A 25,971-nucleotide genomic window follows, 5' to 3' on the forward strand; every position below is an offset into this window, starting at 1 on the left:
TTAGAGGCTCTAGGTGCATAAGTCTCCTTGTTCCTATAGTAAGTAGCTGTGGAAATTTGCTGTGCTTCTATTCCACAGGACTGCATTTCGTGGTCCTTCTGTCGTTGTAACTGATACCTTGTTTGCTTGCACAGCAACTCACACTTCTGTCATTGCTTCTACTTGGCTTTGGGCTAGGGCTTGTGATTTCCAACTGTGCAGGTTGTGTTTAAGAAGAAAAGGAGGAAGCTGATGGTGAACTGTTTTATATGTTGGCTGCTGGGTCTGAGACTGTGTGTTGCCTAGAAAGGAAACAGTGACTTCCCAGCATCACTGTTCTGCATGCTCAAAAGCCATTGCTGCTTCTATTTATTTTTTGTTTGTTACAAAAATAATAACTTGTTTGTAACCAAAATGGAAGTGCTACAGAAATGTGTGATTTAAATTCAAAATCCCCTATTTTATCACCTCTGGGTATAACAACTCTTGAAGAATTTGGTAAACTTTTTTTAGATTTTTATGTAACTTTATAAACATATCTTATTTTACAGAAACAGGGCTACTCTAAAACTAAGTATATTATTCTGATAGCTTTTTAAAAGAATGTATCTTGATACTTTCTGTGGTTGTTTATATAACTTTTTTTTTAAGTTTTAAGCTTAAATTTTAGGGGGCACTGTCCGTGGAGCCCAATGCTGGGCTCAAACTCATGACCCTGAGATCAAGAGTTGGATGCTTGCTTAACCAACTGAGCCACCCAGGTGCTCCTATAACTTTTTTTAAATAGCTTTCTGGTATTCTGCAATGTGGATATATATAAATTTAGCCCACTTCCAATTAATGGACATTTGAGATGTTATAAATACTTTGTATACAAATATTTATACATTTAGGATTGTATTCATATCATTCTTCTGCCTAGGGCGAATTACTAGAAGTAGAATTGCTGGATCAGATGATGTATACATTTAAAATTTGGTATTATCTGCTGTAAATGTACCAGTTGGCCCTTGTTTTTCTTCCACCCTCATCAAAGGCTGTTTCTGCATGTTTCCTGGTGTTTTCAAAGCACAAATTGTGAGTCAGAAGTGTCAGATGAGGTATTTTTGAGTTTCAGTTTTTAGTCAAAAAGGGAGACCTTGATTTCTTGGATGTAGAGGAAGAAAGAGGAGAAATGTATACCTCTCTGTCAACAAGAGAGGCAGGCAGAGTCAGGAAAAGGAGAAGGGAGGAATGGAAGAAAGAGAAGACTCCAAGGGAAGCCCTAGTTTCCCACCAGAAGCAAATCCCTCCTGTGCACTCATGTCTCTGCATGTGGCTCTTTGTAGCCTGGCCCAAGGGTCTTCCTAAATCCCACCTCCCTTCTCACCATTTCAGGTTATCCACTTAACCCTGAAATGGATAACCTCTGGGGAACGAGACCTCCCTGTTTCCATGAGGACATCAATCACGGGTCAACACTTAGTGATAGAAAGTAGGCCTTGTAGATCTAAGATATTGTAAGGCTCACAGAATTGCTGGGCAGGTGAGAACCAGCCTGTAGAAATGGTCTGGGACTTCGGGAAGCGGTGGAGGTAGGGCCATAGCCATGCTCCGAGTGGGCCCGCCTGCTGCCTGGGCCACGCTGCCCTGGGGACACAGGCCTGCCTCATGGGGGCAGTGATGAGATTTTGGCCTTTCCGTTCTTACCAGCTGGTGGTGGACTTTGCCTCTCTTCAGCTCTTCTGCGTACATGGGGAACTCCCCAACACAGGAAGAGATCGTGTTTAGATGCTGACTGAAACATGGATCATTTCCAGCCTCTGTCATTTCCAGCCTCTGTCCTCTATCCTGGGTAACCCCTTGAGCCTTCTTCCCCTGGGTCTTTGATATCTCGGAGAAGAGAGATGTGCATGCAAATATATAGACACATCCATGCACACACACTTGTCCACATATCCCTTTTTAAATCACTCCGTGTCTCCCCTGATCAGAGGGCATGCATGGCGGCACGTGGTTCTGAAGGTGTTGGGTCTGACCGCAGGGGTAGGGATTCCGGCAGACGGTTGGTTGTGCCATGTCTGCTGGTGGCCGGGTAAGGATGATTTAGATGGAAATTGGATTTAGCTTGGAAGCTGTGACCCTTCAGCCAGAAGACCTGGGTAGGCTGACCAGATAGATGGCTGGATTATTTGTATCCAGCTGTCTGGAGGCCCAAATTCACATTCCTTGAAGAGGTGACTTCAGGTAAAAGAGGACTGGATTTTGAGTGAAGAGATGGAGATTCTTGCGCTTGGTTCTGCCTGACACTGATAGGGACTGGGGACAAGTCACATGACTGTCTTAAATTGTCTTCTCATGTTTTATTATTCTCTTTTTTTATTTTCCATGTTTTCAATGAGGGTTTGGATGAAGTCATTTTTTTTTTTTTTTTTAAAGATTTTATTTATTTATTTGACAGAGAGAGATCACAAGTAGACAGAGAGGCAGGCAGAGAGAGAGGGGAAAGCAGGCTCCCTGCTGAGCAGAGAGCCCGATGCGGGGCTCGATCCCAGGACCCTGAGATCATGACCTGAGCCGAAGGCAGAGGCTTAATCCACTGAGCCACCCAGGCGCCCCTGAAGTCATTGTTTTTGAATCAGACTACGCATCAGAAGAATTACCCACGTGTGGGTGTGTGCGTGCCTGAAGGTGTGCAGAACAATAGGCCTCAACTCTAACCCATCCATTAGAATTTCCAAAAGGGGTCTTGGGGACTTGTTAAAAAGGCTTCCAAGTGATTCCGATGACATCACAGTTCTAGAATGCTGAAGAAATTTCCTTATCAGTTTTAATGTCTCATGAAGTCTATTCAATCCAAAGTGAATGGGTTCTAGAAAATTGGTCTTATTAAGCATCTTCAACTTAATATTTTAGTCATCCCTGAGGGATAATATCACTTGAGCCTTCATCCCTCAATACCTCTTCTTTTTTTCTACTATCAGCTCTTCTCTGAACATAATAGGACACCAGAATTTTTCATCCTCAGATTTTCTTTTCATGCATTCTGTGGCAAAGACGGCCAGCTTTATATCCAGTATCTCTCCTCTCCTTCTTCTTTGGTAACCAAAAAACCCGATATTTTTCTAGGGTGTAGTACTGTGCCAAGCCAAAAGATTCTGCTTCCCAGCCTCCCTTTCACCTGGCTATGGGGCCAGGGACATAAGCTTTAGTAGGTGAAAGGTGAAGTGTTCTGTGTGGGGCTTACGGGAAGGTTCCAGAGACTGACTTGTATAGACAGTGCATCCTTTTGCTTTTTCTCGGTCTTCCTACCTGCTGTTTGGAACACGGACACAATGGCTGAAATGCACTAGTCATCTTGGATCATGGAGATGGAAGCCATGCTGTAAGCATGTGGAGCACCAAGGAGGAGAAGCCCCACTCCCTCATGACCACGTGCCGTGATGCCACGAAACCTCCCTTGGACTGCTTACCTCCTCACTTCTTACCAGTTAAGAAAAATTATTTTGGGTTTTCAGTCATGAGCAGCTGAACCTACCCTAACTGATGGTCCTGCTGTGTGGAAGCCTCCGCATCTCTTGGTGACTGCCACGGAGTAGGAGCTTCGTAAGTATTTAGCAGGTTCAATGCACAGTGGCACGGAAGGCTCCAGCTCCTCTGGCCTTTGCCTTTCCTGCATCGTATTAAATTACTCATAGAGACCTTTTGGTTGCTCTGTCCCAGCCACCGAGAAGGGGGTTCCCACTCCTCTGTGCAGGGCTGTAGTGCCACAGGCTCAAATATTTTCACGGGTTTGTGGATAAGAGGCCTTTGAAATTCCAACTGCATGCATGTGTTATTTCAAAAGAAAATCCAAGGATTCATTTTTCTGAGTCTACTGAAGAAATGGGAGGTGATTTTCAAATGATGTCAGAAAAGGCCACCATGGGATCTGTGGCTATCATCTGTAGGCTGTACATTTCCACAGTGCCTGCCAGGGACTTGATGTGAGGGGATCTTTTGGAAAGTGACTGTTCAGGAGCCCTGATTGCCAGCTCCTGGCAAGGGGGTCTGCCTTCTCAGTGGCAACCTCAGAGGTGGTCTTGGCCGGACCAGCTTGCCCCTGACTCACACGGAGCTTCGTCGGCCAGGCTGACACGCCCCTCCTCAGAGCCCAGGACAACACACTGGTTTCCTGGAAGCGTTTAGGCCAAGACTCTGCTGTGAAGAAAATAATACTGTTTTTGCAAGTATGGCCTAATGGGAATGTGTTTAAAACTCTTCCTTAACAGTAAAGCTCCTTTCAAAGAAATATGGGGTTAAAACAACAACAACAACAACAACAAACTCTTAGAACAAAAAGCAAAAGCTGGGAGATGAATTAACTCTTCACCGAGACCAAGGAGTTTCTTTCAAAACAGGTTTCATTGGCTGCATTGATTTGGGTGGCCGACCCCATTGTTGGTCCACTGAGAGCGGGGGCCAGAGGAAGACCCATGCCCCTTTGTGGGAAAAAGTGAATTCCATGGCAAACCTCAGTGGTTCAAGAGTGTTTGCTTCTCCTGGAAGTAATTATAGCGCTACGCAATCCCTGAAAGGCAACCTCTGGCTGGCTGCAGGCAGGCAGGCAGGCAAATACTGTCTACATAGATGAAAGTGAGGTGGCACAGAAGGAAGAGAAACAGCCTGAGAACATGGCCATGAGGTTTAGTGCCCATGTCTAGAGAGAGCGCCCTCTCTGCCCCGGGGCTGACATTTTCTCTTCTGCCGTGGGTTCCTCCTGCCCTTTTACAAGAGATGCACAGCCCAGAGCCCAGACACCTACCCACTCCCTTTCTGAGGCTTCTCTTGAGGAAAGGGGGCCTCCTACAGTTTTGGTTGGCACCCAGAGCTGAGATGGGTTTGGTGCCCGGGGAGCACCCTGGGCCAGTGCTCTGCGATCAGCCTTGATTTCTCAGCTGTTTCCATGCAGTCTGAGGTGTTGGTTGAGACTGGTAGACATGTCTCTTTCCTCCCAGTGCTTTCTAGGGGGGCCGTTTGCTCGTCCTCACCAGCCAGACACAGAAGAACCTGGGAGTTCTGCAACATGCCTCCCAGCTCAGTTTGGAGGGGCCCAGCTTTGGACCTCTTGAAATTCTGGGGCAAATGCCCTTCTTTCCTTTTCAGTTTCGCATCTACCAGCTGGTGACAAAAGCTGAACAGCTGCGTCATTGAACCCGAAGGGTTTTTCAGTTTTAATAGCACATGCGGTATTTTCAAGTGAAGAATGTGGCTCTCTTTTTTTTTTTTAATGATTTTTTTATTCATTTGACAGACAGAGAGCACAAGTAGGCAGAGAGGCAGGCAGAGAGCCCGATGCGGGGCTCGATTCCAGGACCCTGAGATCACGACCTGAGCCGAAGGCAGAGGCTTTAACCTACTGAGCCACCCAGTCGCCCCAAAGAATGCAGTTCTAATGAATCCAGTGAACCGGTCTGAGATTTTCAGAGACCAGGTTTCTATGAGAGCTACAGTCATGATATTTTGAGGGACTTCTGGGGAAATCTGGGCCCTTACAGCAGGTTTTTGCAGATGGTGCATTTTCACATAGAAGTGCTTCTGGTGGCAGTTTCGTTCAGACATTCTGCTGTTTTGACCACTTGGCTGTGGTCTTGCAGAACCTGAGACAGTGGTCTTAGGAGCCTGGGTTTGACTTCTCTCTGGTTTCTTCAGGTTTCAAGCACCTGAAGAAGGCTTAGAGAAGACCAGATTTCTTTGGAGTCAAGAGGTCATTGAATAAATCCCTGGAGGAATTCAGGAAGGGCATCCTGCTTTTGAATAAATAGTCGTTAGGTAACATGGATGAAATGCTGTTAATCACATTGAGAGGGGGCTCAAGGACCGTTGGTCTGGATTTGAGGGGTTACAAGAGCTGAGAGTCCTCAGAGCCCTGAGACCCCCTGATTTCCACCTCTGCTTGCTCGCTGTGTGATCTGAGACAAGGCCTCAGTTTCCTTACCTGTAAATGATGCAGCCCGCCTTCCGGTCTTTTTATGCGCATCGGTAAAGTCATGTGGTGTTGGTGCTTTCCAAACTGTAAAGTGTTATATCGGTGTTAGTTACCAAGTTTGGGGCTTTGTTCTTCCCTTCCTCCAGCCCTTGACCTCCGGGTCAGCGGCAACATCAGTACCACTGCTTCCACCGTCTCTGGGGCGGACCCTCTTTCTGGCACCCAGGCTGGCACATCACACTTCCCTGTGTCACGGACTTCCAGCGGCCATTTGGCCCTGCTTCTGATTTGGGAAATGTGACCTCGCTTTTCCTGCTCCCAGATAGGGCTTTCTCCTTCTAAAATCCTCCTATTCAGACTCTGTCACGGTGCTCTGTTTCTGCAGCATTCTCTCCTCTGTCATGGACAGTCTTCAGCTCTGTTCTGTTTAAGGGTGAGTGGTGAGCTCAGTTAGTAGGGAGGGGAAAAGAAATGCGGGGTGGGTGTGGGGACGGTGAGAAGTAGCTTATTTATTTATTTAAGATTTTTATTTATTTATTTGACAGAGGGAGATAGATCACAAGTAGGCAGAGAGGCAGGCAGAGAGAGAGAGCTCTCTCGCTGAGCAGAGAGCCGGATACGGGGCTCAATCCCAGGACCCTGAAATCATGATCTGAGCCAAAGGCAGAGGCTTTAACCCACTGAGCCACCCAGGTGCCCTGAGAAGGTGGCTTATTAATCTGACTTTCGCTGCTTCCTCCACGTTCCCCTTCCCCAACCCAGATGCTGCCCCCTTCCCCAGGGTTTTGAGAAGGCCTGAAAACTCTTAGAAGGCCTTGGCCTTATTTAACGCTGTGGGGCCACATTTTACATTTAATACAAATGCTTTTCATTCATTCAGTACAGATGCTTAGCAACTGCCCTATTTACAGCTTTGTGTCAGACCCTACATTAACCCTGAAGATTTGGTGGTAGCCTGAGCAAGGGAGAGCAAAGCAAAGATCCTGCTCTTGGCAGCTTCTATTCAGGTGGGGGAGATCCCCTGGAGGAGAAGCCAGTAAACACAAATGAGGGCTTATCAGTGGGTGATAAGAGTTCAGGAGGACAAGCTGGTGAGATAAGGTGGGTCGTGAGGATGTTGGGGGGTGGGGAGAATACTACTTTATGGGGATGGTCTTTTCTATGAGATGGTCAACAAGAAGTTGAGGCGGGAAGGAGAGTGGCTATCTGGGGGAAGAGCATTGGGAAAAGGAGACAGGAGACAGGGACATCATGGCCCTTAAGAGTGTTCTGGGAACAGCAAGGGGAATTGGCGAGGGGAGCGTACTCCAGAGGTGGTGGGGTTGTGGGTGCAGAGCACGCTGGATTTTGCAGGTCATGTTCAGGCTTTTGTTGCGATGGCAGTAGGAAGCCACTGAAAGATTTCAAGAAGGAAGGAGGTGGACAGCCTAGACCTCTCTGTGGAATTGCAGAAAGCCCAGCACTTCCTGCAGACTTGTTCTGCAGCCATTGCCAAGTGACAGGGGCTTAGTGACCAAGGCAGGGCCTTGAAGGTGGGAGGAACAGGCCTGGAGTGAGTACCTCAGGAAACCAGGTGGTGGTGGCCGGTTTTACAAACATCTCCTAAAATGTTGACTAGGACATGAGAACACAGTGAGAGAGTCGCATGGAGGTGCTGCGTGAATCCAGAAGATTATTAACGTGCATACTGGGCTGATGGTTGGTTACTGGTACGTGGTGCCTTGAGGACAGTCTGAAGCCAGTGCTCTTTCTTGCATTCATTTATACATCAAAAGATTGACTACTTCCCAAACAGCAACTTGGTGCTTCTGTACTGATACTAGGATTCACGGTCTCATTCCTGGACGGCTCGCAGGACACGTGGAAGGTTGGGCCTCCTGTCTTTCTGACGGTAGGTAGAATTGGTAGCCGTTGGATCATTTGACTACTGATGGGAGAGCCCTGTCATTTGCCCTGCTGTTTGAAGATGAGGGCTGCGAGAATGGCTTCCTCCCTACACGAGGAGTTTTAAGATATTTGGCAGCAAGAGCTAAGGTTAGTGTTTATGGGAGGTCTTGACTCACTTGCTCTAACTTTGCCAACGCTGGGATCTATTATTTATTTATTTATTTATTTTAAGCAAATATGAGCAAATATTTTGTTTTTAGAAAAAAAAATTCACATCTGTTCTCTTTTCTGAATGGCTTCTAGTCTCACCACCCAAAAACATCTTCAAGGAAATAATTGTGAAAAGTCGGCCTAGTGTGGCTGAGCTCTCATCAGAAACCTCATTCAAGTAACGCGCAGTCTTTTTGCTACTGAAAACAGCGGTCCCTTTGGAGGATATCTAAATTTCCACCGTCAGAAGAGGGATTTTGACAGTGAGTTAGGTGTCTGAAAGTATTCTTACTCTGTTTCGTTTCTTCAGAAGGCGTGGAGCCGTGAGGGTGGGGTGGCAGTTAAGTGGGCTGGTTAAGAATGTGTGTGCTGCTGAGATCTTACAGCAGGTGGGATACTCAGAAAGAAAATAGTTCATCCCAAGTAGTTGTTTCTCCAAAGCAACTGAGAACAGAACATACCCTGCTCTGTGTTTATTTTGCTAAAGGGAAAACAGAGCTGGGTTTCCCTGGGGCCCCAAATGTCAGGGATGGGGAACACATACATTCATAAGCTGCACTCATATGCTTCGAGAGAGACCTTGGTCTTGAGTGCCCCACTCAGAGATAAAGAAAGATAAGTCTCTTTTCTCAAATGGGGACTGTCCAGTCGTATCCTTTAGGCTCGCAGAACTGATTCTCCAGAAAGGAGACATTCAAGCCCCAAAGCCAAGTTTGGACGGTCTTCCCAGGGCTGGTCTTCTGGAGGCCCTTTCCCTGGACCAGTCAGCACAGGTGGGGTGTACTTCTTCAGGAGGGATATGCTCTCAAAATTGCCATTCAGCCCCCAGCTGCGGATCACTGTGTGCATTCACCGAGGGCCATTAGGAATCAAACACTGTACAGACTCAAGGGCAGCCCTGCCCTCCAGGAGCTGGCAGTCTGTAACGGGGAGGTGGAGAAGTGAGAGGGCGATCGCAGTGAGTGGACCCAGCAGCACTGGGACACATGTGGGGAAGGGTGGACGGGACACATGTGGGGAAGGGTGGGGGGGAGTCAGGGAAGGTGAGGCCTGTGAAGAATAGGGGTTGCCAGGCAAGCTTGTGGGAGCCAAGGAGACCCTCAGTCCTGCATGGGGGCATCTCAGGTAGCTCCGAGATTGTCAGGGACTCGGTCTTGCTCTCCTTGCTAAGGAGAGCAAAAAAAAACACAAACAAACACAAACAAACAAACAAACAAAAACACCAAGGAGTGTGTTCATCCTGAGTGTAAATGAAGAAGCCATTGAATAATTTGTAAGCCGAAGTACAAATGAGTGGACAAATTTGAAAAGGTCACACTTGAAGAGATCAGGGTCATGTAGAGAATGGGTTGGAGGAAAACAAGAGGGTTTTTGGCTGAGAGAAAATTTAGGAAACCTTTGCTGACACGCAGGTGAGAAATGGGGCAAATGAGGATGCCAGCGCAGGACCAGGGAAGAACAGCTGAGATGTTCTAGGAGGCAGGTCAGCAAGAAGGAGTCCCTAACTGGCGTGATACCTAAGGGAGAGGAAGAATCTAGGATGCTTCCAGGTTGCTGGGGGCGGGGGGCGGGGTTGACATTAGTGCCATGTCCCATGCTTAGTCCGGAATTTTAAGAAAGGATAGAATGGTCCCCGCACCATTAGCGCTCTCAGACAGTTGGAAGGTATTGCAAGAAGAGTCAGCACGGCTCTGAGTTGAGTCTAACAGGGGAGCTGTTTTTCTTTTTCTCTTCTTTCTTTTTTTAAAAGATTTTATTTATTTATTTGAGAGAGAGAGAGATAGTGAGACAGAGTGCAAGAGGGGTAGGGTCAGAAGGAGAAGCAGACTCCCCATTAAGCAGGGAGCCTGATGCGGGTCTCGATCCCGGGACTCCGGGATCATGACCTGAGTCTCAGCCAGTCCTTCAACCAACTGAGCCACCCAGGGAGTTGTTTTTCTTATGAGAAACATGTAGAGATGTCCCAGTAAGATGGTGTTTGGTTTGAGGAACAAAACTACTAGGAGAGAATTAGGAACAGAAAGTTCCCTATAGAGCATCTTCACCGGATGCTGCCTTGTATCAAGGCATTGCCCTTTACCACCTTGACAGGTGGCAATAATTCCTTCTGTTCTGGAAGATTAAAGGCACAAGCCATCAGCCCCAAAGGTATTTTAGTTCAGAAGGTGGGGGGGTTCTGACTAGCAAGAGTACACCGCTTCAGGGAAGTGGAGTCATGCCCTAGTTGGGGGCTCCCCTCTTTGTGGCGTGAAGACCGCGTGCTTGGGAGGTAGCATGGGTCTAGTGAAGAGGTCAAACAGGAACTTGGAGCGGGACGGACCAGATGCACTCAGAGTCCAGGCTCTGTCATCTGTTAGCTTATGACCTTGTCCAAGTTACTGAAGCTCCTTGTTCAGTTTTCCAATTTTTTGGAGGTGGCGGGATGTTGTCAAATAGTGTTTATTGAATGTAAAATAATCCCAGCTCCAAGGGGAAGAAAATTGCAAGGAGAAGGAATAATGCACGTTACAGACCCACCTGTGCATTCACATTCACACATGTGCACACATGTACTCACCAGCATCCATACCACACCCATATCTAAGCTCCAACAGTGACTAAGCAAACACCTATCTCCCCCAGCCTGAGTGACAGCTGTTAGGAGTGCCAAGGTGGGGCCCCAGAACAGGTTCTAATAGCAGCAGCCTTCTCCCTCCCTGGCCCCTGACCTGTCCGAGGGACCCAGGGTGCCTAGGAGGTAGGTGGCAACTCTTGCCTGCTCTGCCACAGACACTTCTTGGCCCGGATCTCATTCATGGCCTCTTCAGTGGAGCGTGGATCCCTCTTGCTGGCCATGGGCACCTGTAGGTCTTGTCCACCTGCAGCATGTGCATCCTTGGCTGCCCCCTTGCCAGTGAGGTGGCTGTACTTGTCCTTGTAGTCATGAGCAGGGCTCACCACCATGGGCCCCTGCTGGGCTGCCTCCTCTTGCTGCCTCTGGGCCAGCTTCTTTAGCTTCCGTGTCTCTTCCACCTTCTGTGGGTCCCACTCCTCCCCACGATGGCAGGAGTCCAGCTCTTCATCTGAGGGTGTAGACTTCTTTTTGAAGATTGTGACATAGTGACACTCATCGTCTTTCCCAAAGGAGAAGAATGTCAGGCCAGTGCCTCCCACCATATGGTGTAGAATGCTCCTCTCTGTCTTGTTCATTAGCTGACACTTCTTGATCGGCCCACGTCTTGGTTGAAATCTGACAGCTCTTTCTCCATCACTTTGTTGTTTCTCTTGCTCCTGTAATGTCTCCAGGTGGTGGCCTGCTCTAAGGCCTTGCACCGAGATTCCTGGTCCCTGAGGCTGCGTTGCTTCTCCGTGGGGCTCAGGATGGAACCCAGTGGGTCCGCCATCTTGGGAGTCCAGTTCTCCCATTTGACAAGAATGTTAGGAAGGTTAAATGTGAACTTACGTAGAGTGCCCTAAGTAGTGCCTGATCCGTAGTAGGCATTCTGGAAATTGTCAGTCTTCCTCTGTTGGTATGGGACATGTCTGTACCACCACTGGACAGGAACCCTGGCTTTCTGCTTATGACCCAGATGGCACTTGGTCCTTTGGGCAGATAGCCGCCATCTTTCTCTTCTACTCCCTGCAGCTGGTTTTTGGTCAGTAGATGGAAGGGGATGGGCTCCTTCTCATCACTTCCATTCTCTGATCTCATCTCACACTGTAATGTCTGTGTGTGTGTGTGTGTGTGTGTGTGTGTGTGTGTGTGTGTGTACGGTGTGCCTTGAGGTGGGAGGGCTGGAATATGAGACCGCTCCGTAATGATTAAAAGAGAGAGAGGAAAAAATAAATACAGTCTAAATATATCTGTTGTTATATTATTTGTTAAACACCTGTAAAAAGCTTTGTTAACTTCTAGAGAAACCATAAATAGAACCTAGTAAAGCTGCTTTTTCAAAATATTAAACCTCTGCACCCTAATTTTATCATGGCTTATGAGCATGACCTTCCATTCTTGTATTAAACATGATGCATTTTTAAAAAAGATTTTATTTATTTGACAGAGACACAGAGAGAGGGGGAACACAAACAGGGGGAGTGAGAGAGGGAGAAGCAGGCTTCCTGCCTGGGCTTGATCCCGGGACCCTGGGATCATGCCCTGAGCTGAAGGCAGACACTTAATGAATGAGCCACCCAGGCACCCCAACATGATGCAGTTTTAAAAAATATTTTATTTATTCACTTGACAGAGAGTGAGAGAAGGCACAAGCAGGGAGAACAGCACTGGGAGAGGGAGAAGCAGGCTCCCCAAGCAGAGAGCCCGATGCAGGGCTCCATCCCAGGACTCCAGGATCATGACCTGAGCCGAAGGCAGACACTTGACGACTGAGCGACCAGGTGCCCCTAAACGTGATGCATCTGTGTGGCTTCAGTTTTTTTTTCTCCTTTGCTAAAAAGATAAAGTACAGTCCTTTTCTTACTAAGAGTGAAGTTTATCATGGCTGTGTCTTTTCAGATTCAGTGGAGAAAATCAGATTTACTTGAAAAGTATGAGATAAGGGGTGCCTGGGTGGCTCAGTATTTAATCGTCTGCCTTAAGCTCAGGTCATGATCCCAGGGTCCTGGGATTGGGTCCTGCATTAGGCTCCCTGCTCAGTTGGGAGCCTGCTTCTCCCTCTTCCCTCTGTCTGCCACTCCCCCTGCTTATGCGCGCGCTCTCTCTCACAAATGAACGTGTAGAATCTAAAAAAAAAAAAAAAAAGAATAAGAAAAAGAAAATAGTAAGATAAGACATCTGTAGGTTTGTATTTTAGTTCAAGAGTCTGAAAATAAGCTACAATGGCTTGGAGAACACAAATGAGCACAGTACCACAAAGACCACGTTTTAAAAAAAAATGACTTTTGAAGGAATTTACTTAAATTAAATTTAATATGTGTGTCAAATTTATACCACATTGGATGGTGCCATTGGCAATGTTTTTCTCCATGTCAAAATATTATGGAAGCAGGCCACAAGCAGGTGCTTTATCTGGAGATAGAGGTTTTTCTGACAGGAGCCAGTTTCCGAGTCATCATCTAGAGTCCTGCGCTGTCTGTAGTCTGTCTTTGTCCCCTGTGGCCTCGCTCCCTGCTGGCTGGGCATTCGGTCCCATGGTCTTGGTTCCGCCAGCTGTGCTCTCTGTGGTTTGGGAAGCCGAGACCCCATCTGCCGTCCTTGTCCTCAGGGAGCTTATAGTTGGGCTTTTCTGGCATCCCTGCCATGTCCTGCGCACCTCTCGCTCCTTGTCTGCATTCTTTTCTTCTATGTGGGTGATTTAATTAGCCTTCGATTTGGCTTCTTTTTTATTAATTGCATTATTATTTTATTTTATTATTTTTTAAATTTAAGTTCAATTAGCCAACATATAGTCCGTCATTAGTTGTTTTTTTTTTTTTTTAAGGATATTATTTATTTATTTGACAGAGAGAGAGAGATCACAAGTAGGCAGAGAGGCAGGCAGAAGGAGAGGGGGAAGCAGGCTCTCTGCGAAGCAGAGAGCCTGACGCGGAACTCGATCCCAGGATCCGGAGATCACAACCTGAGCCGAAGGCAGAGGCTTAACCCACTGAGCCACCCAGGCGCCCCTCCTCATTAGTTTTTGGTGGAGTGTTCGTGCACTCATCAGTTGCGTGCAACACGCAGTGCTCATCCCGTCACGTGCCCTCCGTAACGCCCATCAACGCCCGTCACCCGGTTACCCCCTCCCTCGACTCTGCTTCTGTATGGAGTGTCTTAGTGTCTCGCAGTACTTCTCTGAGAGGAGTCTCCGTGCTGCTGCTCTAGCTCTCCCCAAGTCCTGCAAGGACAGACGCTCTTCACCAGGTGTGTCCAGTGTGTCTTGGAAAAGTCCACCGAAGCTCCTATTTTTTCCGTGTTCAGCGTCAATTGCCCTTTAACGTTCACAGCCTTTTATGTGATGTCCCCGTATTTCCTCCAACTTCCTTCCTCCACCAAGAGGGCAGCTGGCTGACGATGAGTGTTTGGGGATCAGCTGGATTTCACGGATGTGCCCGAAGTGATTCTTCAGTTTCAGTCCAGGCTGGAGCCGCTTTGTGGTGGATGTGGTGGGTGGGTGTTGGGTGGTCCAGAACTCCCGGCCACAGGCAGGAGCAGCTTCCCACCATTTCCCTCTATGCAGGGGACTTTTTTTTTTTTTTAAAGATTTTATTTATTCATTTGACAGACAGAGATCACAAGCAGGCAGAGAGGCAGGCAGAGAGAAGGGGGAAGCAGGCTCTCTGCTGAGCAGAGAGCCCGATGCGGTGTTCGAACCCAGGACCCTGAGATCATGACCTGAGCCGAAGGCAGAGGCTTTAACCCACTGAGCCACCCAGGCGCCCCATGCAGGGGACTTTTATTTTCAAGTCGGTGTTGGTACGGATCAAAGTGCAGGATAAGATCTGGAGAAGACTCGGCCCTGAGGTGGTTCTGTTACCTCTCCCGTCCTAAAGACTTCCCGGCTCTACTTACCGCTGTGCTTCTTCTCTTTGGTGGGATCATCTTGATGTTTTCTCTGTACGTGTAAGTGGATGGTTAGTACTGAGTACACAGATGAGATTATTGACTCTCAGATTTGGAAGAACCTTCCCTTTCTGAGGGACTGACACTGGAATTCCTTCTCAAACCCGCCTTCAAGCCTGTGAATGAATGGGCAGCCCCACGCTGTTTGTCTTCCTCCACTGACGGGGAACTCACTGTGTCTCCCAGAATAACCTATTTTATCTTTAGGCATCTCTAACTGTTAGAGAATTTTCCCCGCCTTAGATTGAATTGGCATTTGTGTCCCTGGCACATTTAGTCATTGTTCCTTGTTCTAACCTTTGGAGCCATGCAGAGCAAGTTTAATCCCTTTTCACATGGCGGCCCTCCTGGTATTTATATTGGATGACAGTTTTTCCTGTTCTCAGCCCTGTTCTCCTTCTCCGCATCCAAGGCCTGCTTTTAGCTTCTCGGTTCTGAAATCATCCTGGCCACGCAAACCAGCCCCAGGTAAAGGGGGCTCCCTAACTCACCGGGAAGTTAGCACCTGTTAGCAGGGCTCTTTTGGCTAAGGAGAGGCTCTTTCGTCCTTGGCACTCCTTGCATGTTCCCCTGAAGCTGTGTGCTTGGGTGTAAAGACATACTTCTGAGAGAGTTGGGGGTAGTTATTCTTGATCTGAAGGGAGTCAACAGTTTGTTTAACTGACTTGCCCTGCTGAATCTAGATGTATAATTCCCAGAGATCATTGTCTTCATGGACAACCATCTATCTCATAGTGGACTTGTTGCCAGCTATGATCCCCCAGCTCTTTTTTTACTAAAGAACAAGATTTGCTTCTGTGTCTTACCCATCCTGGAGTCAAACAGTTGGTTTCTTTGGGGCCTTTGATTCTCCCTGTTTAAATTCATTTTGTTCGGCCTGACCCATCGTCTAGTCTGCTGGTCTGTTTGGCTCCTTAACTGTCAACATATCGCCTGTGTTTCCTGGGTTTCTATGGTTCCAGCGGTTCAGGGCATCTCATGTCTACCACCTACTGGGTATATGGTTTGGGGCCAGGGCACAGTGAAGAATCTTCTGGGGCAACTGGCAGAACAGATGAGTGGTATCTTAAGGACCCCAAGAGCAGGAGAGAACAGCCTCAGGAAATAAAAACTGGGGAAGCTGAAAAAAGATTTCTTCTCATCCCTGCTGCTTTCTGAACATTTTATTTCTTTTTTTCTTTCCTGGAAGCTAATTTTCCCCTGTCCACTAACTTACGTGGCAGGCTGAGTAATGCCCCCTCCCAAGATACCCACATTTAGTTCTGGAACCTGTGAGTATGTCACCTTTCATGGCAAAAGGGATGGGATGAAAATAAGGACCTTGAGATGGGGAGATTCTCTTGATTATCCCGGTACACCCAGTGTCATCGCAGGTTCTCATGAGGGCGGGAGGGAGGAGAGGAGATGTCAGAGGAGAGGCAGAGTCAGAAAAGGCTAATGAGCTGACTTTGAAGCTGGAGGAAGGGCCCAAAGAGCTAAGCAGTGCGGCCGGCTTCTAGAAGCTGGAAAAGGGGCACCTGGGTGTCTCTGTTGGTTGAGCAGCTGCCTTTGGCTCGGGTCATGACCTGGAGTATCGGGATCGAGTCCCACTTCTGGCTCCCAGCTCCATGGGGAGTCTGCTTCTCCCTCTGACCTTCATGCGCGCGCGCGCTCTCTCTCTCAAATAAATAAATAAAATTTAAAAAAAAATTGGAAGCTGGAAAAGGCTAGGGAACGGATGTTCCCCTAAAGCCTCCAGAAAGAAGGCAGCACTTATGACGTGTAGATGTGAGCCGAGTGAGACAGCTGACCTCCATTTACGGTACAAATACATGTGTGCTGTCCTAAGCCACTCAGTTGCAAGGGCCTTCTTGCCTTCAAGGCTTCCCCACGCCGCCCGCCCTCCTGCAGTAGGGAGCTCCCCACCTGCCCCTTGTGCCCATGCTGGACACAATGTGGGTTGTTCCTGCCTTCCCACCCCCTGCCTTCCCCGTTGTTGTCCGCCTCCGGGCCCGGCGTGCTCCCTCTGTGGGGTGAGTTCGTGGTAAATGTCTGTGGAACCGAAGACCCCAAGAGAGACCCGGAGGCATCTTTCAGAAATTCAGCTGCTCGATCATAGTTCTTGGCCTCCCCGCTTACAGCCCTGCCAGAAAAGGAGTAAGACCAGTCCCTCAGGATTTTCTCCCAGGGAGCCCGGTGTGGGCCTCGAGAGGGCCACTTCTTCCTTCCCTAAGTGTTCTTTCACCGAACTTGAATCTGCTCGAGAGCCTCTGTGTGCTGTGTCCACCTGCTTTGTAGGACTGAACGATTGCCACGTGTTCATAGTCTCCAAAACCAGAGGTTTGTTAAAGGAAGAGAAAGACCCACAGAAATATGGCTTTGATGCCTCCTTTTTCTTCAGTGTTGTATGGTTGAAAAAGTGCTTCCACACTGAGGAACTCATTTAATCGCCAGCCCTTTTCCAGTTTGTTAAGTATGGGAGTGGCAGCATCCAGCTCTCTGCGTGTTGGGGTGGAAACCCGTCCCCCCTTCCCACGGTCGTGACCCACCCAGTCTCTCTCATGGGGGCGGGAGACACTCTATTCCCAGGGTTGATGGAATCATGGCTCACCACCTCTTTAAAGTTGTCGAGAATTTTCTTCCTCTTAGAATGCCAGACTGCACTTTGCATTCTGCTTTCCCTTTTCCCTAAGTCAGCATCCCCTGTACCCTTGCCCTCCCTTCCCTGCTCTTAATGCAGCCTCCTTGCCATATGGGAGTTGGACTGGCCTTGGTGACCTCTGGCTCTGCCACAGCTATCTGGGGGACCTTGGGGGAGTGATTCAACCCCTGGGAGCCTCAGTTGCCTCACCTGCAAATGGATTCCTGGCAGGGTTGCTGAACAATGTATTGGACTGCTCAGCTCAGTGCTCCCTTCTTGGTAAATGTTCAAGTGAGGGATCGGAATTATTTATTACTGTACTCTTAATTACGTACCTGGTGTGTTTAAAAGCACTAGACACCTAATCTCTATTTATACTACCATTTCTACGGGTAGGCTGATTCCAAGGTCAGACTCTGCTCTAGGCATCAGAATGGAAATGTACTTTTTTTCCTTCTGGAGGTCTCAGACTGGGTGTGAGGGAAGGAGTCTCCATTCCTTGAGTCATTCATTCAATCAGTTAGTCAATTCACAAACATACTGTCTGGCAAGCTGTAGGGTACTGGGGGTAAAATGGTGAGAAGATCCCAATACAGCCCCTGTTCTCATGGAACTTGCAGTCTGACAGAGAAGACAGATATTAATTTAAAACAAGAAAATACACCTGCGGGGCACCTGGGTGGCTCAGTGGGTTAATGCCTCTGCCTTCGGCTCAGGTCATGGTCCCAGGGTCCTGGGATCGAGCCCCACATCTGCAGAGCAGAGAGCCTGTTTCCTCCTCTCTCTCTGCCTGCCTCTCTGCCTACTTGTGATCTCTCTCTCTCTGTCAAATAAATAAATAAAATCTTTAAGAAAAAAGAAAATACACCTGCTGTGGAGGAAGCTGGGCGAGAGTCTAGGGAGATGTTGCCTGGGTGTCTGGTGGACCTTGGGGTTGGTTCTGTGTCACCGTGTGGCAGACATGGTCTTCGACTGCGTGGTGTAGGGCTTTGGCAGCCCTGGGTCCGGATCATAGCAGGGTGGTGATAGCCTGGGTTCCAGCAGGGGACAGTCCAAAGTGTCTGAGACCTTGGGGACGCTGTCAGAGGCACAAGCGCTTATAGGAGAGGAGCAGCGGTGAAGAGCTCTGCTGGGGAGGTAAGGAGACTCAGGGCAGCTGAGTCCTCAGGTGCTTATTAAGGAATGTTTTAAATGGGGTTTTAACTTGGCCACTCCTTCTGGTCAGCCCAAATGATACCCTGGTCTGCGTTTCCTGTCACAGTGACAGGAAACACGGACCAGGCTATCAAGCAACTTTAATTAATATCCTAGTCTGGGAACATGCTTCCCTCTTATCTCTCATTTTTCACTACTTCTTTCTTGCTCTGGATCCCTATTTCTCTATCTTCTCCTGTTTGATTTCTCCTGTTCTGTGACTCACTCAGCTCTTCCGTTTTTCATCCAATCAACGTTTCTCTCTAAGGAGAAGCGTGCTCTTTGGCTCTGAGATGGAGGAGGAAGGAGGCTGAGTTCCGTCGTCCATAAGCAACACTGGGGAATGAGTTTGGTTTGACGGCCCATTTGAACTCTGCCCCATGCTGCCTTCACCCGCAAGGTATAGTTTCTGTGTGTGCCCAGCCCTCCACGTGCGCGTTCTCCCTTATGCAGTTGGCAAGTTTTTAGTCATTTAGCTCCCCTCTGTCTTGTGGGAGACAGACTTTGTGCAGCCTTTCAGCTCAGGACCTTGCTGGGTTTCTCTCCACGTCCCTGTGATGGGATGCTCTGTGCTCACAGGGTTCTGGTGAACTATTTACCCTGTCTTTTCCTGGCAGAGGTACCATCCAGGAGTAGAGCTTTGAGACCTCACCAGGGAGGTATGCCTGGTGATGTGGTCAAGGACACGAGTATCTGTGTTCTGACCTCCTACAGGCCCGAGGTGGGAGATGATCAGGAATTACACGTGTTGGCTCTGGAGCGACCACAAGGACCATAGCAGTGGGTTGGACTGCCTGGTGGTTTCTTTTTTAATGTTACTTGAAAAAAAAAACCCAACAAACAAACCAACAACTTTTTATTTTAGAATGGTTTTAGATTCATAAAAAAATTGTGATGAGAGTATAGAGAGTTTTCATAGACTGTCCATCCACTTTCCTCTATTGACATAATACATTTGGTTTATCACAATTAAGAAACAAATACTGATAAATTATTATTAGTTACAGCCCATCCTTTTAAAAGATTTGCTTAGTTTTTATCTAATGTCCTTTTTCTGTTCTGAGATCTCATCTAGGATACCGCGTTCCAGGTAGCTGTCCTGTCTCCTTAGGCTTCTCGGGGCTGAGATAGTTTCTGGGATGACTAATCCACCAGTCTTTCTTTCTTTCTTTCTTTCTTTCTTTCTTTCTTTCAAGATTTTATTAATTTATTTGACAGAGAAAGACACAGCGGGAGAGGGAACACAAACAGGGGAGTGGGAGAGGGAGAAGCAGGCTTCCCGTTGAGTGCGGGACTCGATCCCAGGACTCTGGGATCATGACCTGAGCTGAAGGCAGATGCTTAACTGAATGAGCCACTCAGATGCCCCAGGACTATTGTTTCTGATAATGGTGACAGTTTTGGGGAGGACTGGCCAGGTATTTCATAGGATGCCCCTCTACTGCTGTTCACCATTTGCTTTTCTCCTGATTACACGGGGGTAGGGGCCTGGTGAGGAAGATGATGGAGGTAAAGTGCCATTTTCCTCACAGCACATACTGTCAGGATGACTTATCAGGGCTGAGGTGGACCTTGATGACGTGGGGACCTGGCTGAGGTTGTGTTGTCAGGTTTCTCCATTGCAAAGTTCTTTTTTCTTCTTTCCATCCTGTCCTCTCTGGAAGGAAGTCACTGTGTGCAGCCTGTGCTCAGGGAGTGAGGAGTTCCCTTCTCCTTCTTTAAGGCGATTGTCTCAGTCAGTTATTTGGAAATCTCTTCTGCATGGGAGATTTGTTCCTCTTGCTCTATTTATGCATTTATTTAATCATTTGCATATATCAGCCTGTACTCATAGGTATTTATTTTTATATTTTGGGTTTTGATAGTTGTTTATTTGTTCCTCAAAGTATTTCAGCTTCAGCCATTGGAAACCCCATATCTCTTACATATATCTCCGTTATTATAGGCATTGCGGGCTTTAAAAAAAAATTATTAAAAAAATTTTTAGAGCACTTTAATTTAATTTAATTTTTTTCAGTGTTCCAAGGTTCATTGTTTATGCACCACACCCAGTGCTCCATGCAATACGTGCCCTCCTTAATACCACCACCAGGCTTACCCAGCACCCTCCCCCCCAAAACCCTCAGTTTGTTTCTCAGAGTCCACAGTTTCTCATGGTTCCTCCCCCACTTCCCCCCAATTAAAGCCCTTACTTATGTCCTGGCACTACAAGATGCTCCAGGCTCTCATGTATGTTTCCTGCCCCAGTCCTGGAAGTGGCCATTTCTTCAAGGAGCCCTGGTTCCTTTTACGAGATCATCTATTAGTGTTCTAAACCAAGATCTGGGTGCTAGGTGTGTGCATTGCTACTGCAGTAATTTTTTTTTTAAATAAGTCTATTATTAGAAGTATGAATGGAATGCTTTGGTAGTTGAGGCTTTTATTTATTTATTTATTTTAAAGATTTTATTTATTTATTTGACTGACAGAGATCACAAGTAGGCAGAGAGGTGAGGAAGCAGGCCCCCCATTGAGCAGAGAGCCCGATGTGGGGCTTGATCCCAGGACCCTGGGATCATGACCTGAGCCGAAGGCAGAGGCTTTAACCCACTGAGCCACCCAGGCGCCCCGCTACTGCAGTATTGTTGCTCCTAAGCCGTCTTGACTGACAGAGCAAGGAAAAACATGTATATACTGTATTTATAAATATGTAACTATCTGTATCGATATTGAGCTAAACGAGATCACACTGGTGTCTTCAAGTGGAATCCACTATTACAAGATCATTCTAGCCTTCTTCCCTTGCAAATCTGTAGCCTTCTACTCCCCAACAGGGAGAAATAAGACCCTCACCATCTGCCATCCATTGACTTAACTGTTTATCCAGTCCCAGTATACACGTATAGTGGTTTCAGCATTGTTGACCCATTCCTCTTGGGAAACAACTTTATCAACTACCCTGAAATACCTGTGTATAGTTCCTTTTGCTTTTGGGCTCCACTCATTTCTAGAGTTACTTAGATCATTTCCTTTTCTCCTTACCCCCTTCTGTGAAGTTGTTTCATACATTTGTAATACAGATAGATTCAGTCTGATGGCTCTCTAGCAGAGAGAAATGGGGAGATGAAGACTCAGTTGTCAGGGAACAGAGTTAGAAAAAACTTGGGGATGTTTAACTATATCTCCCAAATATGTGGGGGTTCCTTGCCACTGGGTGACAGGATTCTCATAATCTTTTCTCCCTCTGCTTCCCTTTGTTCCTACCCATTTGCCAGGAACTAAGTGTTTGTGTTCCCTTCAAATGCAGATGTCAAGTCCTAACCCTAGATGTGATGGTTTTTGGAGATGGGGCCTTTGGGAAGTAATTAGGGTTAGATTAAGTTAGGTCATAAGGGTGGGGCCCTCTCAGTGGGATTGGTGGTTTTGGAAGAAGAGGGAGAGAGCGATCTCTCTCCCCGCACGGGCACTGAGGAGGGGCCCTGTACTGACCCAATGAGAGGTCTGCCATCCTCCAGGAAGAGAGCTCTCATCAGGAACGGAATTGGTCAGTACCTTGATCTTGGACTTCCCAGCCTCCAGAACCATGAGAGATAAATTTCTGTTGTTTCATCCACTCAGCCTGCAGTGTTTTGTGGTGAGCAGGCTAATGCCCCACTCTCTAGAAGAAAGGTAGGCACCCCTGCACTGTTGAGGGACCCTTTTTTTTTTTTTTAAAAGCAAGGTTTTTTTTTTGTTTTGTAAAGATTTTATTTATTTGACAGAGAGAAATCACAAGAGAGGCAGGCAGAGAGAGAGGAAGGGAAGCAGGCTCTCCGCTGAGCAGAGAGCCCGATGCGGGACTCGATCCCAGGATCCTGAGATCATGACCTGAGCCGAAGGCAGCGGCTTAACCCACTGAGCCACCCAGGCGCCCCAAGAGGGACCCTTTCTTAAACCAAATCACTGATTCCCTTTCTACCTCTAAACAAGAAAGGACCTCCCTTTCCACCAGTGATCTGGGGTAAGAGATGGGTCTAGGTCCATTTACATATGAAATCTCCAGGATAAAGCCTCTATTTCAATTGTCTGATGCTATGATGGGACACTTTTGGCAAAAAATAAGCACTGGGGTCAAGGGAATGCTGCTCAGTGGAGAGATTATAATCACTTAGTTGGAGAAAAACATAACCCCGTACTCCAAGCATACCGAGCCCACAAGAGAACGGGAGGGCCTGGTTTTGGAAGCAGGAAGCACACTGAGAAGGATCAGAGGGCACACTCTCCAGGGGCTCTGAGCTGGACTCGAGTCCCAGCTCTTCACTGTGGCCAGCCAGACAGCATCACGTGCTGCTGTCCTGCCCGAGATCATGAGCTTGGAAGTGCTTGGTGAACCCTAACTTTGCAACATGGATGTGAGTAATTGATAAAATTTCCTCATTAAAGACTGAGGCTTCCTCGAGGCTGATTTTTCTCTGGGATGCTGCTGTGAGTTCTCCACGTTTCTACTTTTATTGTGAAGTGTCTTTAGCTTCTTTAGAAGATCATCATGTCTTTGCCTTACAGCTGTCTGCTCACACCGTGGAAGCAGAAACCACAGGAACTGTCACTGGCATAGGAAATAACGGCAAGCCTGATGCTCCAGAGAAATGTACCTGACGCTCCAGAGAAATGTACGATGGCCCTCCGCTCTTACAGATGGGCGATTTTTAAAAAAAACAACAGCTCTTAACTGCCAGGGAGGGACTTCCTTTCATTGTTTTCCTTTTGTGTTTCTTCCTTTTTCCTCTTCGTTTTTTCTCTTTCCTTTATAGTGATCCTTTTCATGTCTAGGGTTCAAAAAAAGTTATTTACTTTTTATTGCCTGTTTCATTTCACAACTTGGCACCTGTGTTGATAGGAATGTCTGCTTCCTGCCACCCTCAGGACAGTCAAAGTGTACAGAGTGAATTCGCCATAACTTCACACCATGATTTCCACCACGATGACTCAGAGAAGGTTCCAGCTGGGGAGAGCCAGCCAGGAAAACAAATTATACTTTGGGTTTTATTACAAAACCTTTCTAAATTGAGCCCCTAGGAGAAAAAGGAGACCTTTAAGTACGTTCCCTTTTTGTGGTATTTTTCTATACGGTCATCACTGACCCACCCGAATTAAAGTGTGTGTGTTAATGTTCAACATTCGGCTAATGTCCAGAGGTTAGTTTGGGACATGACAGTTCAGAAGGTTAATGTTTAGTATAGGAGCATTTAGAAGAGTACTTGGTGCACAGTGTGAGTGTTTAAGAGTTAATTACATTATTGTCATTCTTGTGAACGCAAGGAGGGCCCCCGCGGGGTGAGGGTGAGTTGCGGGACAGTGAGACAGAGATGAGGGACTAACGTCAATACTGGGGGGCAGGCAGAGGAAAGGAAGCTGAAATTGCTGCTCCTGTGTTACCGGCGTGGGAGAAGTGGTAATGGACGTGGGGATGGATCCCAGAGCAGCTGTTTGGGTCTAAAAGCTGAGAACTAAGGAGTTTTTAAAGTGGTTCATCTAACGGAAGTCAGGGGTATGTTACATGGTCTCTGAAAGCCTTTTTACCTTCAGAACATGATTCTAGTAGGTTCTTCTCTGCTTGGGCATGGGCAGAGATAAGTCAAGGGGTTTTGTAGAGGAGAGGGAAAAGTAGTGATTTCTTTCCCTCTGGGTTCTTCTAGGTTGGATTTATTTCTGTCTTTTCTGGCATTCCCAAGATGCAAAGGTATTTCCATGGGCTTCTACCGTTGGTCTAAATTAAATGCAGACCGTACCTCTTCAGCTGCTCTTGGCGCAGCCTTGGAGGTTCAGCCACAACCAGGACAACAGGCAACTGCCAGAGGGAGGAAGAGAAGTAATATTCCATAAAATTAGGGAAGGTCTGGCTCAGGATTTTTTGAGCGTGAATACCAAGTTTTGCGTTTCATTGGCGCCCCCCAGGCTGCAGTTGCATTGGGGAGTGGGCTGGGCAAGGGAGGCATCTAATTTTTTCCAAGACTGCCTGTATTTTTGTGTTTTCGTTTCTATGATCATTGACATTCCTTGAAAGAGTTGTCTTGGCTCGGTTCTGCTGCTGCCGGCTGTGGTCAGGTTTCCCTGCCTTTCTAGTCAGTGAGAGAGTTCTCACCAAGGTCACTTTTGATCTCCATGCTGCTTAAAACGGCATTGCTCCCTAGTCTTCATCGGCTTAGTAGCAGTGTTTGGCTCAAGGACCCTCCCTCCTTTTTGAAACACTAGCTTCTGCAGGCTTGTAGGCCACCACACTCCCTGGTTTTCTCCCTTCCCCTGGCTCTCCCTTCTCTGGCATCCATCTGTTCCTTCTCTTCTCAGTGTTGCAGCCTTGGCTCTCCTTAAATGCCCATCATGATTCGCTGGGTCTGCGTGGGGCTCCCAGGGGTTGCTGTGACTCTGGTCTAGGAGCACACTACGCAGCAAGTGCCTGGGGCTCTGTCCTCAGCCTCTCCATCTGCGTTACCTCCTAGGGGAGCTCACCAGCCCCTGGCTTTCACGAACATTTGACTCATGTTGGTATCGGTGTCCCACCACCTGACTTGGGATGAGACCCAGAGCCCTCTTGGATGCCCACACAGCCCCATAATTGGCTCCTGCCCACTTCTCTGACCTCCCCGACACCTTTCCTCCTCCCCTCTCAATTTGTTCTGGCCGAGTTGACTTTATTGCCAATTTTCCAACTCCTATAGGACATCCCGTTCTTGGAAACTCTAGACTTGCTGTTCTGTCTACCTGGCTGGCACTCACGCAGCTTGCAAAGGCCTCCTCCTAGACTTGCAGTCAACTCTTCCCCTCTCAGAGAAGCCTTCCTGGACCACGGTAGCCAAGACCGGTCTTCACCACGACCTTGTTCTCTCCTTGCCCTGCCTCATTTTCTTCACAGCACTTGTCACTGTTTGAGTTACTTGTTTGAAGTTCTGGGGTGGAAGGGGGCTTAGCCTAGCCCAGAGAGAGGCTGTCCGTGAGAACTTGGGTGTGACTAAACAGAAGGTTAGGGTCAGCATATCCTCAGTGACCAGGTCACCTGTGAATACCAACACTCAGTTCCAATGGCTACGTTTACAAGGGCTGGGTTTCAGGTATTATTAGCGTATTTTAATTATCATGACCTATCGGAAGAGAAACCGAGATACGGTGGGCACGTAAATGAGGCTGTTGCACCACAGGAAGACCTAGTAATTTTGTGGCAGGTGGCCCAAAGGAAGGTTTACACAGTCGTTTGAATAAAGAAAGGGCACTGAGGCTTGTACAAGGTGACGCATGCGCAGTGAGACCAGGAGGACCTGCCTGGACTGTAGGGTCACTGTCTTGCTCACACAATATATGGTGATTCAGTTTCAGCAAAACGAACTTTATCCTCGGTATTAAATTTGTGTTGTGAGTTTGAATTGTATTGGCTTCTTAAACATATTTTGTTTAATGTACAGATTTGGTTTGACTGTATGCTATCATAAGAATGATAAAAGTTTTGGGGGTCTGGGTGGCTCAGTGGGTTAAAGCCTCTGCCTTCAGCTCAGGTCATGATCCCAGGGTCCTGGGATGGAGCCCCGCATCATCGCGTTCTCTGCTCAGCGGGGAGCCTGCTTCCTCCTCTCTTTCTGCCTGCTTCTC

The 25,971-nt window shown here is 47.6% G+C and overlaps 1 protein-coding gene and 1 pseudogene across 6 annotated transcripts in view; one reads left to right on the top strand and one right to left on the bottom strand.

The window, feature by feature from the left end:
• Positions 1–25,971, top strand: part of CGNL1 (cingulin like 1) — a 158,832-nt gene that overhangs the window by 22,179 nt on the left and 110,682 nt on the right. For 3 of the 6 annotated variants that reach the window (XM_046009521.1, XM_046009525.1, XM_046009526.1), the window contains exon 1: positions 23,639–23,673. The exons of 1 other annotated variant lie outside the window; for it this stretch is intronic. The gene's annotated coding sequence lies outside the window, so the exon portion shown is untranslated. Of the gene's footprint in view, positions 1–22,726; positions 22,746–23,638; positions 23,674–23,727; positions 23,882–25,971 lie in introns of those variants that run through there. 2 more of the 6 variants (XM_046009524.1, XM_046009523.1) reach the window with 2 other exon arrangements.
• LOC123944422 lies at positions 10,754–11,406 on the bottom strand (annotated as a pseudogene).

Source organism: Meles meles, chromosome 6 (assembly GCF_922984935.1).
Source record: "Meles meles chromosome 6, mMelMel3.1 paternal haplotype, whole genome shotgun sequence".
Lineage (NCBI taxonomy): Eukaryota > Metazoa > Chordata > Mammalia > Carnivora > Mustelidae > Meles > Meles meles.